At 42.5% G+C, this 21161-nt stretch overlaps 1 protein-coding gene across 2 annotated transcripts in view; it reads left to right on the top strand.

Annotated features, from left to right (window-relative positions):
* LOC126299133 (speckle-type POZ protein-like) overlaps positions 1-21161 on the top strand; it is a 97457-nt gene that overhangs the window by 65972 nt on the left and 10324 nt on the right. The window lies entirely within an intron of this gene.

Genomic DNA, 21161 nt, shown 5'->3' with positions numbered 1-21161 from the left:
TGTCTGGAGCGGTGCAGATTGGCAGGAAGGTGACCACTGTTACCGCCTCCTTTGACACGGCAGCAGAGAGCGGCATGCCAACAGTGGTGTGGCTGGCGACAACATTGGATACAGAATTGGCACCACGTCTCTTTTCAGACTAGTGCCGGTTCTATGTATAGTATGATGATGAACGTATACATGTATGGACGCTCTGAGGAGATCGAACGTTGACAGATTGCATTCGTCATTTACAAACAGGCCCAACATCTGGTCTTATGGTATTGTATGCCATCCGGTACACAACACGATGACCTAGGATTCGTCTACCCAGTAACCATTATATTTCTGTTATGTTAAGACCCGTGTCTGTGCCGCATCTTGGAGGTTTCCATGGCGTTTCCTTTCAACAATATAACACGTAGACCACACGTTCCCTGTATTGTCCTGACCTACCCTAATACAGACGGTGTTTGACTGTTACACTGACCAGCACGTTCTCCAGGTATCTTAACCACCGAAAGCAGCTGGTCATGGGCTGCTCAGGGAATGGCATGCCACCAGTCACTAGCCACTACGACTGATGAAGAGTTGACGTTGTATGCTAAAGTGTAGCCGTATCTTTCATTCATGCACAGTTCAACTCCATGTCCAGGTGAATTAGAGCCATTGTTACTGACAGAGGCGCCAGTTCCGTGTACTAAATTTCGCACTCTGTATACCCCCAAGTCGTCTATAAATTTAATTACGTACTCATCCTACAATACTGCACATACACCAAAAGTAAAAGTTCGTTATTTCCTATCCTTCCTATTGTCACTGTTTTGATAATCAGCACTGCACTCGGAGAGGACAAAAGTCATGGGATACCTCCTAATATCACGTCGGACCTCCTTTTGCCCAGCATAGTGCAGGAACTTGACATAGCATGGACTCAACAAGTCGTTGCAAGTCCCCTATAGAAATATTGAGCCATGTTGCCTCCATAGCCATCCACAATTGGGAAAGTGATTGCCGGTGCAGGATTTTGTGCATGTACTGACCTCTTGATTATGTCCTATAAATGTTCGATGGGGTTCATACCGCGCGATCTGGCTGGTCAGATCATTCGCTTGAATTGTGCATAATTTTCTTCAAACCAATCGAACCATTGAGGTCCATGAATGGGTGAAAATGGTCTCCAGATAACCAAATATTACTATTTCCAGTCAATAATCGGTTCAGTTAGATCAGAGAACCCAATCCATTCGATGTAAGCACAGCCCACATCATTATGGAGCGTCCACCAGCTTGCACAACGCCTTATTGACAACCTGGATCCATGGCATCGTGGGGTATGCACCATACCCGAACCCTACCATCAGCTCTTACCAACTGAAATGGGACTCATCTGGTCACGCCACGGTTATCTAGTCGCTTGGGGTGCAACCGATATGGTCATGAGCCCAGGAGAGGCGATGCAGGCGATGTCGTGCTTTTAGCAAACGCACCCGCGTCGATCGTCTGCTGCCACAGTCCATTAACGCCAAATTTCGTTGCACCTTCCTAACGGATACGTTCGTCGTATGCACCGCAATGGTTTCTGCTGTTATTTCACGTATTGTTGCTTGTCTGTTAGCACTGAAAACTCTACGCAAACGCCGCTGCTCTCGGTCGTTAAGTGAAGGCAGTCGGTCAGTGCGTTGTCCGTGGTGAGAGGTAATGCCTGAAATACGGTATTCTCGCCACGCTCTTGACACCTGTGGATCTCGGAATATTGAATTCCATAACGATTTCCGAAATAGAATGTCCCGGTCGTCTAGCTCCAACTACACTATGTGATCAAGAGTATCCGGACACCCCCACAAACGTATGTTTTTCATATTAGGTGCATTGTGCTGATACCTACTGCCAGGTACTCCATATAAGCGACCTCAGTAGTCATTAGACATCGTGAGAGAGTAGAATGGGGCGCTCCGAACAACTCACGGACTTCGAAGGTGGTCAGGTGATTGGGTGTCACTTGTGTCATACGTCTGTACGCGAGATTTTCACAGTCCTAAGCATCCCTAGGCCCACTATTTCTGATGTGATAGTGAAGTGGAAATGTGAAGGGACACGTACAGTATGAAAGCTTATACGCCGACCTTGTCTGTAGATTGACAAGAGACTGCCGACATCTATCCAGATCATCACACAGGCATTCCAAACTGCAATACGAGCCACTGCAAGTACTATGACTGTTAGGCGGGAGGTGAGAAAACTCATAAGCCACACATCACGCCAGTAAATGCCAAACGACGCCTCGCTTGGCGTTGTTGTTGTTGTGTCTTCGGTCCAGAGACTGGTTTGATGCAGCTCTCCGTGCTACTCTAACCTGTGCAAGCTTCTTCATCTTCAAGTAACTACTGCAACCTACATCCTTCTGAATCTGCTTAGTGTATTCATCTCTTGGCCCTGTTCTACGATTTTTATCCTCAGCGCCGCCCCCCCCCCCCCCCCCAGCACTAAATAGGTGATGCCTTGATGCCTCAGAACATGTCCTAGCAACCGATCCCTTCTTCTAGTCAAGTTGTGCCACAAATTCCTCTTCTCCTCAATTCTGTTCAGTACCTCCTCATAAGTTACGTGATCTGCCTTTCCTTAATCTATCTCCTAAGATAATTCGTAGGATTAGTATTGCCTCACGTGTTCCAACATTTCTACGGAATCCAAACTGATCATCCCGAGGTTGGTTTCTACCAGTTTTTCCATTCGTCTGTAAACAATTCGTGTTAGTATTTTGCAGCTGTGACGTATTAAACTGATAGTTCGGTAATTTTTACACTTGTGAACACCTGCTTTCTTTGGGACTGGAATTATTATATACTTCTTGAAGTCTGAGGGTATTTCATCTGTCTCATACATCTTGCTCACTAGATGGTAGAATTTTGTCAAGTCTGGCTCTCCCAAGGCTATCAGTGGATCTAACAGAATGTTGTCTACTCCCAGGGCCTTGTTTCAACTTAGGTCTTTGTGCTCTGTCAAATTCTTCACGCAGTATCATATCTCGCATTTCATCTTCATCTACGTCCTCTTCCATAATATTGACCTCAGGTACATCGCCCTTATATAGAGCCTCTATATACTGCTTTCACCTTTCTGCTTTCCCTTCTTTGCTTGGAACTGCTTTTCCATCTAAGCTCTTGATAGTCATACAAGTGGTTCTCTTTTCTCCAAAGGTCTTATTAAGTTTCCTGTAGGTAGTATCTACCTTACCCCTAGTGATATATGCCTCTACATCCTTACATTTGTCTTCTAGCCATCTCTGCTTAGCCATTTTGCGGTTCCTGTTGATCTCACTTAGAGATGTTTGTATTCCTCATTGCCTACTTCATTATCTGCATTTTTATATTTCTCCTTTCATCAATTAAATTCAGTAGCTCTTCTGTTACCTACTTGATCCTCTGCTGCCTTCACTGTTTCATCTCTCAAAACTAGCCGTTCTTCTTCTACTGTTGTCTTTTACCCGTTCTTGTCAGTCGTTCACTAATGCTCTCTCTGAAACTCTCTACCTCTGGTTCTTTTAGTTTACCTAGGTCCCATCTCCTTAAATTCCCACCTTTTTGCAGTTTCTTCAGTTTTAATCTACAGTTTATAACCAATAGATTGTGGTCAGAGTCCACATCTGCCCCTGGAAACGTCTTACAATTTAAAACCTGGTTCCTAAAACTGTGTCTTACCATTATATAATGCATCTGATACTTTCCAGTGTTTCCAGGGCTCTTAGACGTATACAACCTTCTTTCATGATTCTTAAACCACGTGTCAGCTGTGATTAGATTGCGCTCTGTGCAAAATTCTACCAGGCGGCTTCCTCTTTCATTCCTTACCCCCATTCCATGTTCGCCTATTACTTTTCCTTCCCTTCCTATTCCTACTATCGAATTTCAGTCTCCCTTCACTATTTGAATAATTTCTTTTATCTCATCATACATTACTTCAATCTCTTCAGCATCTGTGGGGCTAGTTGGCATATAAACTTGTACCACTGTGTTAGGCGTAGGCTTCGTGTCTACCTTGGCTACAATAATGCGTTAACTATGCTGTTCGAAGTAGCTTACCCACGCTCCTATTTTTTATTCACTATTAAACCTACTTCTGCATTACCCCTATTTGACTATGTGTTTATAACCCTCTATTCACCTGACCAGAAATCTTGTTCCTCCTGCCACCGAACTTCACTAATACCCACTATATCTAACTTTAACCTATCCATTTTCCTTTTTAAATTTTTTAGTCTGCCTACCCGACTAAGGGACCTGACATTCCACGCTCCGATCCGTAGATGGTTCAAATGGTTCAAATGGCTCTGGGCACTATGGGACTTAACATCTATGGCCATCAGTCCCCTAGAACTTAGAACTACTTAAACCTAACTAACCTAAGGACATCACACAACACTCAGCCATCACGAGACAGAGAAAATCCCTGACCCCGCTGGGAATCGAACCCGAGAACCCGGGCGTGGGAAGCGAGAACGTTACCGCACTACCACGAGATGCGGGCTCCGATCCGTAGAAAGCCACTCTTGTTTCTCCTGATAACGGTGCCTTCCTGAGTAGTCCCCGCACGGAGATCCCTATTTCACCTCCGGAATATTTTACCCAAGAGGTCGCCATCATCATTTCATCACACAGTAAAACTGCATGCCTCGGGGAAAATTACGGCTGTAGTTGACCCCTTACTTTCAGCCTTTCGCAGTACCATCACAGCAAGGCCGATTTGGTTAATTTTACAAGGCCAGATCAGTCAATCATCCAGACTGTTGCCCCAGCAACTACTGAAAAGGCTGCTACCCATCTTCAGGAACCATATGTTTGTCTGGCCTCTCAACAGATACCCCTCCGTTGTGGTTCTACGGTATGGCTATCTGTATAGCTGAGGCACGCAAGGAGCGTAAACATTGGATGATTTAACAGTGGAAAAAAGTTGTGTGGAGTGACGAATCACGGTGCATAATGCGGGGATGGCAGGGTGTGGGCATGTCGAATGCCCGGTGAACGTCATCTGCCAGAGTGTGTAGTGCCAACAGTAAAATTCGGAGGCGGTGGTGTTATGGTGTGGTCGTGTTTTTCATGGAGGGGGGCTTGCACCTATTCTTGTTTTGCGTGCCACTATCACAGCACAAGCCTACATTGATATTATAAGCACCTTCTTGCTTCCAACTGTTGAAGAGCAATTCGGGGACGGCGACTGCGTCTTTCAACACGATCGAGCACCTGTTCATAATCCACGGCCTGTGGCAGAGTTGTTACACGACAATAACATCCCTGTAGTGGACTGGCCTGCACAGAGTCCAGACCTGAGTCCTACAGAACACCTTTGTGATGTTCTGGAAAGCTGACTTCGTGCCCGACCTTACCGACCGACATCGATACCTCTCCACATTGCAGCATCCCGTGAAGAATGGGCTGCCATTCTCCAATAAATCTTCCAGCACTTGATTGAACGTATGCCTTTTGAGAGTGGAAGCTGTCATTAAGGCTAAGGGTGAGCCAACACCATACTGAATTCCAGCATTACCTATGGAGAGCGCCACGAACTTGTAAGTCATTTTCAGCCAAGTGTCTGGATACTTTTGATCACATAGTGTAACATTCGGTGTTCAAACTCTTAATTCCCGTCGTGCGGCTTTTAACCACGTCGTAAACTTTTTCACATGGATCTCCTGAATACAAATGACAGCTCCGACAATGCACGCTGTTTTATACCTTGTGTACACCATACTACCGCTATCTGTATATGTACATATCACTACCCATGACTTTCGTCACCTCAATGTAATTCAAGAGATATGACGTCATAAACATTGAGCTGCGTGAAAACGAAACTACAGGTCATCTACAATTCATGCTGCTACAGGAGGTATGTAGCTGAGTAGTCAGTGGATACAAGGAAGTGGAAGACAGTGGTGAACAGGTGACTATAAAATGTGACGGAGACGGTGATCGCCACACATTTGCCGCGCGGAGTGGCCGCGCGGTTGGAGGCGCCATGTCACTACTCGTGCGGTCTCTCCCGCCGGAGGTTCGAGTCCTCCCTCGGGCATGGGTGTGAGTGTTGTCGTTAGCGTTAAGTTAATTTATGTAGTGTGTAAGTCTATGGGCCGATGACCTCAGCAGTTTGGTCCCTTAGGCATTCACACACATTTGAACATTTGCCACACATTTCCCGCGTAGCTGCAGTGGACTTCGTCCACAGTCCACGGTATTGAGACCTGTTTATGCAGCGAGCTGGATTGATTGTTCCCAGTTTACTGTAGTCGGGAAATCACAAGCTGCGGGAGAAATTCGCTTTAGCGTATCCTACATTGATGGCTGGTTACTTGTTGTCAACTACTGCAGTAATGGACCCGCAACTTTTATCGACATAGCGTTCAATCACTAAGTGAGATGTTTTTAAACAACCATCTGATATCGTAAACGATCACAATTTCCACTAACTGATGACAATTGCCATATCATGGAGGGTTTTACATCTCGACGTATTGACCTCTTCTCAAGACTAATGTCATGTGTGTTTTCATAAGCCTATAAGTGAGAGGTTATACATGAGATTGGATACAAAAATGTCGATTCTTCACTTGTTACTTTTGAAATCTTTACTTTGTTTATTGCAAGTTCATTTTTGCTAATATGTTTTCGCTGTTTCGTTTAAATGCCATAGCATGTCAAGTGCTACGGTCAGATATCTACTTTGGACGCTCTTAGAAAGGTATAATGTCAGGTGCGACATTATTTGGGTAACCATACTAAACGTAGCCAAAAGCGCGCTTAAGTCTGACTCCTACCAGAAACAACGACAGTGAAGTTAGTGTGTGGATTATTTTGGCGTGGCACTGCGAACGTCTGCCATCCACAAGAATTTGGGAAACGTTGTTTATAGCTGATCTCATCATTTTCCAATCCAGTCAACTTTTTAGTGAAAGTAAATTACAAAATGTTTCCAAATTACTAGAATATAAAACCAATTGGCGTGACGCTATTAAAGCTGAATTACGACTGCTCGAGACGAGCACGCCCAAATCTCTCTCCATTCCAGAATTCTGATTGGCCAGTCGGTTTGAAGATGGTCTCGGACAGCATGGTAATATCCGTTCGTGACCAATTCTCCCATCAAAATTTACTTAAATAATTTTCCAGACTTAGTATTTCCCGAAAATCAAATAAACTGAAAATGATTCCTTCTTTATTTGTCGTAAAGAGTTTTGCTTCTAGAATCCTTAAATTGACTACTTTACACTAAGCATGTTAAACCTTGTATGTGACTCTGCTTTATTACACAATATAATTCACACGCTCATCATTAATTGTTAAGAAAAGTCCAGATTCATGTATCACATACATGCCGCATTCATTCGCTCTCATCGCGAGAGCTAAAAAATTGAAAGTAATAATGTCGAAAACTTTATATATTAGCCGGCCGTGGTGGCCGAGCGGTTCTAGGCCCTTCAGTCCGGAACCGCACGACTGCTACGGCTAGAATTTGTTGAAAAGACGTTTGGGTTATACAGGGCGAAAAGTATTTAAACCGACAAACTCTGGGAGGTTGTAGAGACATCAAAACAAATATTTTTCCCTAATGTCACTTTTTCCTATGAGGATTATTTAAACTGGTGGAGGCCGTATTATGCTCGTCAGTTGTTAGAGACCGTATTACGATCTTCGGTGTTAGACAGTGTGTTACGCTCTTCAGTTGTAGGCAACTGCTGTCCACCAGTGTAGTCGTGCATTGTCTCTGTTTACTAATGGAGCGATACACCTGCAGTGAGTACATTGACATGGTTGGTGCGTACTACGTAGCGCACCACAACGGACGAGCTGCACAGCGGGTTTATCAACAACAACATCCTAATCGCCGTATCCCGCATCATGCGACCTTTGCTGCCGTGTGCCAACGTCTGCGTGAGACCGGGTCATTTAGCAGATTACCTGGATAGGGACGCCGTCGCACGGTAAGAACGCTGCAATTTGAGGAAGCTGTCCTGCAGCATGTGGAGCGGGATCCTTCAATCAGTGCGGTTCTTCGTTAATGTGTGGGTCGGTGTTGTTGGGGACTGTTTAATTGGGCCGTATTTGCTACCTAGGCCATTAAATGGCAAGCACTATTACAATTTTCTCGCCAGAGCATTGCCAGAATTGCTGGAAGACGTCCCGCTCCCTACAAGACAACGCATGTGGTTCCAACATGACGGGCGCCGGCACATTTCGGTCGTCGTGTGCGTCGATTCCTGGACCGACGGTTCCCAGAAACGTGGACTGGCAGAGGTGGTCCTGTACCATGGCGTGCTCGATCCCCAGAAATGTCCCTTCTGGACTTTTTTGTGTGGGGCTTGTAATGGTACTTGAATTACGTAACCATTACGGCAGCTCACCTGAACCACTCGATACCAGCTATACTGTGTTTCTGTAAAGTAGTTAACATGTTTCTGAGACAACATTCAGATTTGATTTCATTAATGTAGAGATACTTTGATACATCGATATGTTTATGTTGCAATGATATTATTCTTATGTGTATTCTTTCTTTTGTCACTATGATCTTTGACGTTTTGTAACTTTGGGCGCGTAAGCGATTATTAGTAAGTAGTTAGAGGGTCGGACCTTGAGAAAGTCAAGTCTTGGAAAGACGCATAACGTAGTCAGCTTATAAAATGTGAACTTTTAACAGTGAGGAAGATGTTTTCAAGTATGTTTTGTATTGTGAAGTGATATTTTGTATGTTACGCGATATTGCAACAAAAACAATAAAAAGGAAGTGTAACTTAAATAAGGAGTGCTCATTTTTTTTTTCTTTTTTACAACGCCATTGTGCTAACTTTCAAAGGTTTAATCTTCAAGACTGGTTTGTTAAACACATCTATAAAACTTTTGAATATAGCAAAATAAAACCTAGGCCTCTTTCCATCCGAGCTTGGAATCATCACCACCTAGATTTTCGACGATTGAGCCATGATTTTACAACGAGACCAGCGTGGGAAACACGAGGGGATGAGTGCCTAGTTTATTCATTATTACATGAAATGACTTTATTAACTGTGCTCTAATGACACCTGCTACATAATAACTTTGTTGTTGCCCGAAAATGCAGTATTTAGCAGCGTGAGCAACACCACAATCATTATTAAATTTTGACCTTTGTTGTGGTCACGATCTATTGACACGTAATCAGCATGGCTTCAGAAAACAACGCAGCTAGCTCTTTATTCGCACGAAGTAATGGCCGCTATCGACAGGGGATCTCAAGTTGATTCCGTATTTCTAGATTTCCGGAAAGCTTTTGACACCGTTTCTCACAAGCGACTTCTAATCAAGCTGCAGAGCTATGTGGTATCGTCTCAGTTGTGCGACTGGATTCGTGATTTCCTGTCAGGAAGGTCGCAGTTCGTAGTATTAGACGGCAAATCATCGAGTAAAACTGAAGTGATATCAGGTGTTCCCCAGGGAAGCGTCCTGGGACCTCTGCTGTTCCTGATCTATATAAATGACCTGGGTGACAATCTGAGCAGTTCTCTTAGATTGTTCACAGATGATGCTGTAATTTACCGTCTAGTAAGGTCATCCGAAGACCAGTATCAGTTGCAAAGCGATTTAGAAAAGATTGCTGTATGGTGTGTCAGGTGGCAGTTGACGCTAAATAACGAAAAGTGTGAGATGATCCACATGAGTTCGAAAAGAAATCCGTTGGAATTCGATTACTCGATAAATAGTACAATTCTCAAGGCTGTCAATTCAACTAAGTACCTGGGTGTTAAAATTACGAACAACTTCAGTTGGAAGGACCACATAGATAATATTGTCGGGAAGGCGAGCCAAAGGTTGCGTTTCATTGGCAGGACACTTAGAAGATGCAACAAGTCCACTAAAGAGACAGCTTACACTACACTCGTTCGTCCTCTGTTAGAATATTGCTGCTTGGTGTGGGATCCTTACCAGGTGGGATTGACGGAGGACATCGAAAGGGTGCAAAAAAGGGCAGCTCGTTTTGTATTATCACGTTATAGGGGAGAGAGTGTGGCAGATATGATACACGAGTTGGGATGGAAGTCATTACAGCATAGACGTTTTTCGTCGCGGCGAGGCCTTTTTACGAAATTTCAGTCACCAACTTTCTCTTCCGAATGCGAAAATATTTTGTTGAGCCCAACCTACATAGGTAGGAATGATCATCAAAATAAAATAAGAGAAATCAGAGCTCGAACAGAAAGGTTTAGGTGTTCGTTTTTCCCTCGCGCTGTTCGGGAGTGGAATAGTAGAGAGATAGTATGATTGTGGTTCGATGAACCCTCTGCCAAGCACTTAAATGTGAATTGCAGAGTAGTCATGTAGGTATGGTTGTTAGAGGCTAGATGCGCAATCCTGTTTACGCAACTCCTGTTGCATCAGAAGAGGATCTGGTTGCCCGGATAGTAGCAGCAGCAGGAACAATTCAGGATACTCCTGGAGTTTTTGCCTGTGTCAGACAGCACATGATCCGCTGTGCGCTCAGTCCGCCGCAGGCGCGCTGCCAAGATTACGTAAGCTGTTCAGCGAGTTGCGTCAGCCGCCTTTGTGGCGTGACATGCTGTTGCATCCTTGAGCCCCCCGGTTCTAGATGTACAATTGTCTGGTTCTCAGCTACGCTACAGATCAGTTTGCATATAAACAATTTATTTATGAAAATATACAGTACAATCACCAACAAATTTTACATATTCACATACACCTTTACCTTTTACCCAAATAAATACAGATTCATCTACAGATATTTTCCTCCTATTACGTGTATACAAAGACAATGACGATGGTGACATATATGCTGATTTACCAAAGTCTTTATTAGCCAGTTCAGCCATATGGTATGTGCGAAAAGCAATAATGTCTCTGTCGACAAAACTTTCAAGTCCTGGAACATTTGGTACTCCAGTACCGCCACGAACAATGGCTACGGTAAACCATCCGTTACCATGACCAAATGAATCATTTATATCTAAACTAAAATTAAGTTTGCAAATGACAAAAACAGCGGGGCCGTCGAGCAGAGCTTGAGCAGCGACAGACTTTACTGGAATACGATTCTTCTTGTCTCCAGCTGTTGTAGCAAACTCGATGGTCTTGTAGACTGTCTGTTTTGAACGGCGGCGATATCTTCTGTACGGCCAGCTTACGTAATCTTGGCAGCGCGCCTGCCTGGCGCACAGGGTCGCGAGCGCCTAGAACACCCAGTGCTCGCGTCCGGGATAACGCTCCGCCAGCAGGCACAAATATTCTAAGTCCCACACAAGGTCACGCGTGTTGGGACTTGTATATAAGCGAGCGAGCTCTATGTCGCGCTGCTGCTACTGCACAGACAACTGCATTGAACGCTGCCAAGATGCCGTACAGAAGATATCGCCGCCGTTCGAAGCAGACAGTCTACAAGACCATCGAGAACATCGAGTTTGCTACTACAGCTGGAGACAAGAAGAATCGTATTCCAGTTAAGTCTGACGCTGCTCAAGCCCTACTGGATGGACCTGCTGTCTTCTGCAGTTGCAGACTTAATTTTAGTTTAGATATAAATGATTCATTTGATCATGGCAACGGATGGTTAACTGTAGCCATTGTTCGAGGAGGTACAGGAGTACCAAATGTTCCAGGACGTGAAAGTTTTGTGGACAGAGACGTTATTGCTTTTCGTACCTACCATATTTCCGAACTAGCTAATAAGGATTTTGGTAAATCAGCATATGTCTCTCCTTCTTCTTTGTCTTTGTATACTCGTAACAGGACGAAAATATCTGTAAATCGGTGTAACCTTTGTTTACGTATCAATTGAGGCATTTTTGAAAATCTAATGTAACTGAAATTGGGTTGTGTTAATGTGTTGTCTCTTGGTCATAAAAAAATGGAAAAGAGTTTTTGGTTAAATAAATTTGCGAAGAGAGAAATCTTCCTCTACCGGTTTAAATACTCCTCATAGGAAAAAATGACATTAGGGAAAACCTCCCAGAGTTTGTCGATTTAAATACTGTTCACCCTGTATGTTTGCCTCTTAAGTAGATCTATCTGATTAAAAATATCCGGATACCCGTATGTAATGCGGAATTGAGCACTAGTAGTCATGACAAGCGGACCCGCGAGTATAAAAGTAGGGAGAGTAGTAACAGCAGAACGGGTCGGTCAAGAGGCCAAGAGAGCTCAATCACTTCGAATGTGGCTGGATGTAACCTGAATAACAAATCCACCAGGGACATTTCAGCATTTCTAAAGCTGCCCAAGTCTACTGCTGGTGAAGTGGAAACGTGAAGGAACAACCACAGCTAAACCAAGACTAGGCAGATATCATGTACTGCATGAGGACAGTTGAGAATTGCAGATGGTGGTTGTAAAGCATCGCATGAAATCAGTGGAGTGAATCACTCGTGAGTTTCAAAGTGCTACGTAGCGAAGCTAGCACACAATGACCGCATGGAGAATTAAAAATAATGGGGTACAATGGTCGAGCAGCTCGTCGTAAGCTACACGAGTTTGTAGTCAGCGCTAAGTAACGCTTGAGATGATGTAAAGAGCAACGTCGCTGGACAGTCGATGAGTGGGAACGAGTGATTTTGAATGATGAATCACGCTATAACCTCTGGCAACCTGATGGAAGGGTCCAGGTTTGGCGAATGCCTGAAGAACGTTACCTGCCTTCATTTGTAGTGCCAACAGTGAAGTACAATGGCGGGATTGTTGCGGTAGGGAAGTACTTTCTGTGGTTTGGGTGTGGTTTACTTGTTGCACTTAAGAAAATGCTAAGTGGGGAAGGATATCAACGCCATTTACAGCATTGTGTACTGCGTATAGTAGAGGAATAGATCGAAGACGATGATTGTTTGTACCAACATGACGGTGCATGCTGTCATAAAGCAGCATTTGTGTGGCAATGGTTTGTGAATAATAATATTCCCGAAAAGTTCTAATATGCCCATGGTCCCGATCTGAACCCAGTGGAACACATTTTGGGTAAGTTAGAACGTCGGCCTTTCACTAGACACAAGCATCCAACATCACTACCTACCTTGGTTTCGGCTGTTGAGGAATAATGGGCTGCCATTCTTCCACAGCCATTCATTGAAAGCGCCCTCAGTTGAGTTCAAACCGTCATGAAGGTAAAGGACAGACACACCCCATATTAATATCCACTAATAGATGTTATAATTAAGCCACCCTCCGTCCGTTTGAACTTGCTTACTATAAATTAGCCATAGTCTCATTCTACAATTTTTACTTCTCTTTATTACGATATTACCTGTTCTCTGATGCCACAGGATGTGTCCTATCAAATGATCCTTTCTTTAAGTCCCATAGTGCTCAGAGCCATTTGAACCATTTTTTCTTTTAATAAAGGTGTGCTGTAAATTTCATTTCTCCCCATTCGATTCAATTCTGGTTTTGTCTCTGGAATTGTGTAGTCTGTTCACATCCTTACTCGTACTTCACTGTAAACGATCTTCTCGTACAGCACACTGAATAAACACATAAATAGTAGAATGAATGAAACAAATAATTGAATAACGATTTTCCTCCTTAGTTCCTTTTCCTCCTTTTCTTAATACACTGTAATACATTTTTAAATACATGTCAGCTTAGTCCTTCCTATTTCAACGTTGTATTCAAACCAACTAAAATTATCTCTTTCTAGGTCTATAATTTAAGATTCTAGGTAGATTTCCATGAGAGCTTTTCTTTTTTTTTCTTTTTTTCAAGGTTCAGTTTCTTTATTTGAAGCCCCAACTCTTCAGCTTGTCTTACTAACCAAATTTTGTTTTTGTGAATACTACATGTAACCAGAGTTTCAAAATGTATTACCGTATTACAGCTTCAGTCTTAATCACATTTATATTGACATTAACTATATTAATTACTTCCCCATGAGCTCTATATTGTCTATTCCCTTCCTAGATCTCGGTTCATTATTTAACGTATGTTTTTCTCATCTTTTTGTATAGAGATTTTGCTAGAGCTTACGACTCTCAAACAGGAGAAATATTTCCGTTCGTCACCATCGCTGGCATTCATTGCCCATCGGTCCTTTGTGCCTAGGTTTCGATGTCGTTCTTTGTGTTACTCTCTCCCTTTGTATTCTCTCAAACTATGTGTGTTTTCTCTGTTCACCCATAAATACCCTATTTATTACATCTTCTCAAAGAAATCTGGAATTTCTGTGATTTTTTAAATTTCTTACTGATACTTTGCTTAGTTTCTTGTATTGTGTCCACAATTTCAGCGGTCGTTGTTCGAGTTTTCTCTTCATTGTTTTCTAGTGTTTCGTTGTGTATTTCTTCCGTTATGTTCAATATAGGTACTTGCTTCAGTGAGAGATTTTCGTCTGTTTTCTGGATCAAACTCAGTACTTAGCTGTTTTTGCTTTCATGTTTTGCTGAAAAACCTCTTGGAAGTTCTTCAAGGAGTTCACTAGTTAACTTTTATGCGACAGTCTCGATGTCACCACGGTCATTATTCACATCTACGTCGTGTTTGTTTGTGCCTGCGACACTGCGTCACCGGCGCAGTGCGTCAACCGTGTCTTGTGATACTTAATTATGAGGAAATTGTTTTTTTCGTTTCAATTCATTGACTTTCGGTTCGTGCCCATTCAACAATTTCAGTAATGGATGGACAATACGGCAGTGCAATGGAAGACGACTTTCTTGTTAGTCCGACGATACAAACGTAAGGACAACACAACATCCAGTCCCCGAGCGGAGAAAACCTCCAACCCGGCTGGGCATCGAATACGGGACTCTTCGGTTAGCAATGTGCCACGCTGAGGAAACTGTTTCGGAGCCACCTCTAACGTTACTTTATTTTTGTCTTCAAGAGCTACTTTCGTTTACCATATCTGTCAGTCTATTTGTACGTTGTAAATTCACATTCGATACAGGAAAGAAGCTTAGGCAGCTTTCTCTGAACTTGCCTTTCTCATTGCATACTAAATGCATTTGTGTTAATCATGGAACTCTTTTAGATAAGCTAAATCATTATGGTTTGAGGGGGGCAGTGCACAAATGGTTTAATTCATACTTAACTGGAAGAATGCAGAAAGTTGAAATAAGTGGTTCATGTAATGTTAAAACAACAGCTGATTCCTCAAACTGGGGGGCTATCAAGTACGGGCTCCCACAGGGTTCGGTCTTAGGTCCTTTACTGTTCTTGATATACATTCATGACTTACCATTCCATATTGATGAAGATGCAAAGTTAGTTCTTTTTGCTGATGATACAAGTATAGTAATAACATCCAAAAACCAAGAACTTAGTGATGTAATTGTAAATGATGTTTTTCACAAAATTATTAAATGGTTCTCTGCAAACGGACTCTCTTTAAATTTTGATAAAACACAGTATATACAGTTCTGTACAGTAAATGGCACAACTCCAGTAATAAATATAGACTTTGAACAGAAGTCTGTAGCTAAGGTAGAATTTTCAAAATTTTTAGGTGTGTCCATTGATGAGAGGTTAAACTGGAAGCAACACATTGATGGTCTGCTGAAACGACTGAGTTCAGCTACGTATGCTATTAGGGTTATTGCAAATTTTGGTGATAAGAATCTCAGTAAATTAGCTTACTATGCCAAATTTCATTCACTGCTTTCGTATGGTATCATATTCTGGTCTAATTCATCGTTGAGTAGAAAAGTATTCATTGCTCAAAAACGTGTAATCAGAATAATTGCTGGAGCCCACCCACGGTCATCCTGCAGACATCTATTTAAGGATCTAGAGATCTTCACAGTAACCTCACAGTATATATATTCACTTATGAAATTTGTTGTTAATAATCCAACCCAGTTCAAAAGTAATAGCAGTGTGCATAGCTATAACACCAGGAGAAAGGATGATCTTGACTATCCAGGGTTAAATCTGACTTTGGCACAGAAAGGAGTAAATTATGCTGCCACAAAAGTCTTTGATCACCTACCAAACAGCATCAAAAGCCTGGCAGATAGTCAACCAACATTTAAAAATAAATTAAAAGAATTTCTAGATGACAACTCCTTCTACTCACTGGCTGAATTTTTAGATATAAATTAAGGGAGGGAAAAAAACTAACTTAAACATTAGTGTCATGCAATATTTTGTGTAATGTAATATCTTGTACAGACATCTTTCATAAACCTGACACGTTCCACATCATTACGAAGTGTCGTATTCATGATCTATGGAACATGCATTAATCTAATCTAATCTAATCTGATCTCCCAGCTATGAGGGACATGAACCCTTTGTTACAGCTATGATGGAATCGGATGTTGTAACGAGGCCAGATTGAGGATCTAAGGACCTGTATGCTGAACTCATGGTGTGGCCGCTACCAAGAAAAATTTTGTGATAACTAACACGTAAATGCAGCATTTCAGAGCTGCTTTTGGGTAGTAAGCCTACAAGGCAGCGTTTAAGGTTATTATTTAATTGTAAACAATTGCACTGTACAATTAATGATTTAATGTGTTGATGAAATTTAAAAAATAAAGTGAACGGAGATTATTAAGGCATCCAACACAGTTTGTAACATTTCAGTGAGTAACTAAACGCTTTTTAAAAGAAGGAATAATCATTTCAATTCAAAAACATCAGTATCTGAATTTTAAAAATTAATGTATTGCGGTACAAGGCTTGTTAAACAAATACAAGATAACGAAGGGAATGCAACAATCAATCAAATATTACCTATATTTAATTAAGATGCAACAGTTGCTTGACCTTGCCCTGGCACCATGTGTCTGAAGACATATTCTATGTATTCCGCAGTATATCCAAAGACAATAAACTTAGCTAAAAATGATCAAGCTCCAAGAGCCAAAGAATATGCATCTGGCGACAGGTAGTAAAAAAAAATAAGGTAGGCCCTAGTTTGGATGACATGAGGTTTGCATGAAATCTACGTACTGCGAAATGGAATTCACTTCCAAATGCCAAAACTCCGTTAACCATTCTTTTCAAAGTCTTTGCGATTATCTCAACTAAAGAGCCGCTCGTTTGACTGGACGCCACGGGGAATTTGACACGAGGGAGTCCAGGATTTGAGAGATGAATGCTACCGTAATTTCTGTCAGCCGTTCTTGAAAAATTCAACCGAATCAACCCAAATAAAATTATTATTCCCACCTCTGATACTACTGTAAGAGAGTCCACACCACAGTGTTAAGCAAGGACTTACCTATTTTAATTTTTTTGTTATGTAAGTATCGTCGTAGTGCGGACCCATAGGCTGCAGCCTAGAAAGCCTGTGAAAATGTGAAGGCCTGGCTGTAAGACTACGATTACAGTAACACAGATACTGGTAGATTCCGACGTCAACCGACACTGGCCGAAGACACCCAAGCTTTTCAAATCAATACGCCGCTACATGCGAAGTGATACCGCACCACAGTGTTAAGCAAGTATTTATATATTTTAATTTTTTTGTTATGCAGATATCGTCGTAGTGCGGACCCATTGGCTGCAGCCAAGAAAGCCTGTGCAAATGTGCGGGCCTTGCTGTAAGACTGCGATTACAGTAACACAGATATTGGCAGATTCCGATGTCGACCGACACTGGCCGAAGACAGCCGAGATTTTCAAATCAATACGCCGCTACCTGCGAAGTCATACCGCAGAACAGAAAGCATACAGAAAGGAAACGAGAGGGCGGCTCCATTGACCTGTATGAAGTGAAGCGTTGCGCTCGACGCAATATTGAAACGCTGTAAACGCGAAACGGTAGCTGCTTACCTGTACTACTAAGGCTCGAATTGACATTCTTACGAAAGAGAATTAATGAACCGTAATAAATGAGAAGTTTTGCGAAAGATAACACTAATGAAGCAAGTTGTGATAAATCGGTAGTGAAAAACTCATCATATAAACTTCTAAATTCACTACTGTGCTGTTAACATCTGCAGGCTGAGAACTGCCACTGCATTTAGCTTCAGATAATAATGAAGCTGCCGGCCGGTGTGGCCGAGCGGTTCTAGGCGCTTCATTCTGCAACCGCGCAACCGCTACGGCGCAGGTTCGAATCCTACCTCAGGCATGGATGTGTGTGATGTCCCTCGGTTAGTTAGGTTTAAGTAGTTCTAAGTTCTAGGGGACTGGTGACCTCAGATGTTGAGTCCCATAGTGCTCAGAGCCATTTGAACCATTTTTGAACAATGAAGCTACTTCGCCTTTTGCAAATATCGGTTTTTCCTTGAAGCGATTTTTTTCTTAATTTTCCTTTTTTTCCTTGCAACAATTTTACTTTACTTCTTAATGTTTCTTTTATGGGTCTTTCAGCTGATAAATCAACTCCACTTCCAACAGAAACAGCTGTTACGGGACACACTGCAGGAGTTTTCGTGTAATTTTCATTCATGTTTACAATCTAAAAGTAAAACATAGGTATTATTTAATTGCATGTCTCGGTGAACAGTCGTTAATAACGATTGACAGCCGTCTGAAATTAATTCTAATGTAATTGGTGTCCACGGGCAGCCAGTCCGGCATAAATTTTTACGTATCGCTGCAGTGAGGTGAGAGTCATGAGACGGCGATAGTAGGGGGTCTACAGGGGCATCAGCGCATTCTGTTAGTGCAGGTTGCCTACATCAGGGGCAGGTATGCACTCAGAGGCAAACCTATTGTTCTCCTTTGGTTGACAGATGCTTAACCTATTGTTCTCCTTTGACTGACAGGTACTTAACCTATTGTTCTCCTTTGATTGACAGGTACTTCACCTATTGTTCTCCTAAAAGGATCCTTCCTTTTGATTGACAGGCACATAACCTATTGTTCCCCCACCCCCTCCCACTCCCCTCCCCCTCAGGAAACCTCCAACCCACCCCCTCCCCCTTGCTGCTACAGGTACACTTTCAGGGCTGAGTAATTGGAATAGCCCCTCTCACCCTCATCAGTTTGATTGGCTACTTAATTAAATTGAACTATTAATTAACCTCTCACCCTCTGGTAAACCCCTTCGTCTTCCCTCCTCCAGAAAATGGAGGGAAGTTCAAATTCCATCAGTACAATGGAGCACACCATGGCTATCCCCACTAATCTAAGAAAATGGCGGGAAAAAAGGGCACTTGGGCTACCTCTACTAACCTAAGTCATCCGACCACCACCTCTTCCTAGGAACTGGCGGGAAAAAGACTCAGTTGATCGATCATTTGGAGGGAATTCGATTGTAGTGTATGAAATATTGTTTAAACAATTTAGACATTGTGTGGAATATTGTTTATTTAAACAATTTAGTTGATTCAAGACAGTGTATGGAATTTATGGAAATTGGTGGAGAGGAAGGATCTCATAACAGGAAATTCAAAGGTATATTGTTTATTTATAAAAAATTCAGTTTGTGGGGTTGGATTTCTCTTGCTCATCATCCTCTGCTGATTGGAAACATATAGGTCTTGTAAGAAGCAGTTACATGGGGCATTCATGTTGCATAACCTAATGTTTGGCACTGTACTCTGGGTGTCTTAACCTAATGTTTGGGCTTTTGTTGGCACTTAACCTATTGTTCTGTTAAGTGGTTTCCAAGTCACCCCCATTTCCTTAAACTGTTGTACTGCCTTTGATACCAAATTAAGAAATTAGTTATGTCCTCCTACCATCTTCTGGTACACTTTTCGATTATCACATGCTTTTGAACGACATTTCTGGCGCATTCCTCTTTCTCACCCCCCCCCCCCCTTAAATTATTGTACTACATTTTACATAAAAACTATTCAAACTAACGTAGTGCTCTGCACTGAACTTGCTTTTCTGCTCCATGTCACTCACTGACACACACACACACCTGCCCCTTAACTATTGTACTGCTGATACCCTGTTGATATAAAAAAATTTATGCAAATTAATTAAATCGGTATTCTTCACATGTATGGGGTAGTTTTTCTTAATTCAGAGCATCCTATTGGTCGGTGAAATCGATGGAATATAGTTTAAACAAAAGATCGCTAATAAAAAGCAAATCCTGTGCACTGATGCCCGATGCTGACGCTGGAGTCCGGGTGCATCGGCAGGCCCCGCGAAGTGGCGATGAATCCATCAACTGTCAAGCGATGCACAGGTGTCTGTTTGGATCCCACAAGCATGAGACAGCGGCATCACTTTCATACTTGACATCTGAGAAATTCCTGTTGAAATACATGATCACCTAGGCACCGTTGCAGACATGACCAGACCTATTTGCAGTGCACAGACGCTTCAAGGGCACGCACACGTCGACGTCGATGTGAGCCACCATCAGATGCAAGCCAGCACAAGCCATCGCTCTCACGCTGCTGCTGCCTACAATTAGCAGGTGAAAGTTGGGTCTATTTTCGGGAATATAGTTACAGTTCTTCGAGTGTTATACTGACGTCATAGAACTTTAAGGCGCGCTCACGCCAGTCCCAATACGCGAGACGCTTCTGGCAGCACGTGTGTTTACCATTGCTGATGCGATACCTGTGGATACTGACGTCACAGAATAGCACAGCGTGCATTGTTCCTAGGGATTCTAATGGGACATGAGAGCTGCATCTAGCCACACACGTGTACCCAGCGTGGCTGACGCATCGCAAGAAATGTTTGTCCTTCTATCAATATACATCTCAGAAACGTTGAACGTTCTCACCGCTAAAAGCCTGTGCACGCTCGTGAAAACACAATTAATCTTAAAAGCATTCTTGTTGTTTGGAAAGAGAGCACTGTCTAAGCACAGATGGGGGGAAATCAGAACAATTATTCAATGAAGTACTGTCTTACAGAAGAGAAAAAAATGGCCAGAATTTTCCGTATCCAACAGCTGCAGGTCTGGACATGTCCTAATGCTACAGTTGCAGATAAGTGACGGCAGATATGAATGGTCTGCTTCAATTCGTCTTTGAACACTTGCTTTCTCAGAACTTTCTCTACATAACTTGCCTCCATCTTGATCGAATCAGTTTGCAGACACTCCTACGTCGTGGCACAAAGGATTTCTTGTGAATGAATAGAGCATTATGACTATATTTTGTACAGATCCCCACATTGCACTGACAATTAAACCATGCAAAGTGGCCTATAGATCATCAAATACGGAAAGACTCTAGTCAATTACACTGCTCTCCACTGAGGACAGGAGCTTGAGTATTAGAATGTGAAAGAGATCTCCAACCGATCAATATATATCTGTGCATCGTGTCGATATAATAAACATACAATTCG

The sequence above is a fragment of the Schistocerca gregaria genome, chromosome X (assembly GCF_023897955.1).
Source record: "Schistocerca gregaria isolate iqSchGreg1 chromosome X, iqSchGreg1.2, whole genome shotgun sequence".
In the NCBI taxonomy this organism is placed as follows: Eukaryota; Metazoa; Arthropoda; class Insecta; order Orthoptera; family Acrididae; genus Schistocerca; species Schistocerca gregaria.
Note: the sequence above shows the minus strand (reverse complement) of the source record. Positions and strands in the feature narration are given on the sequence as shown.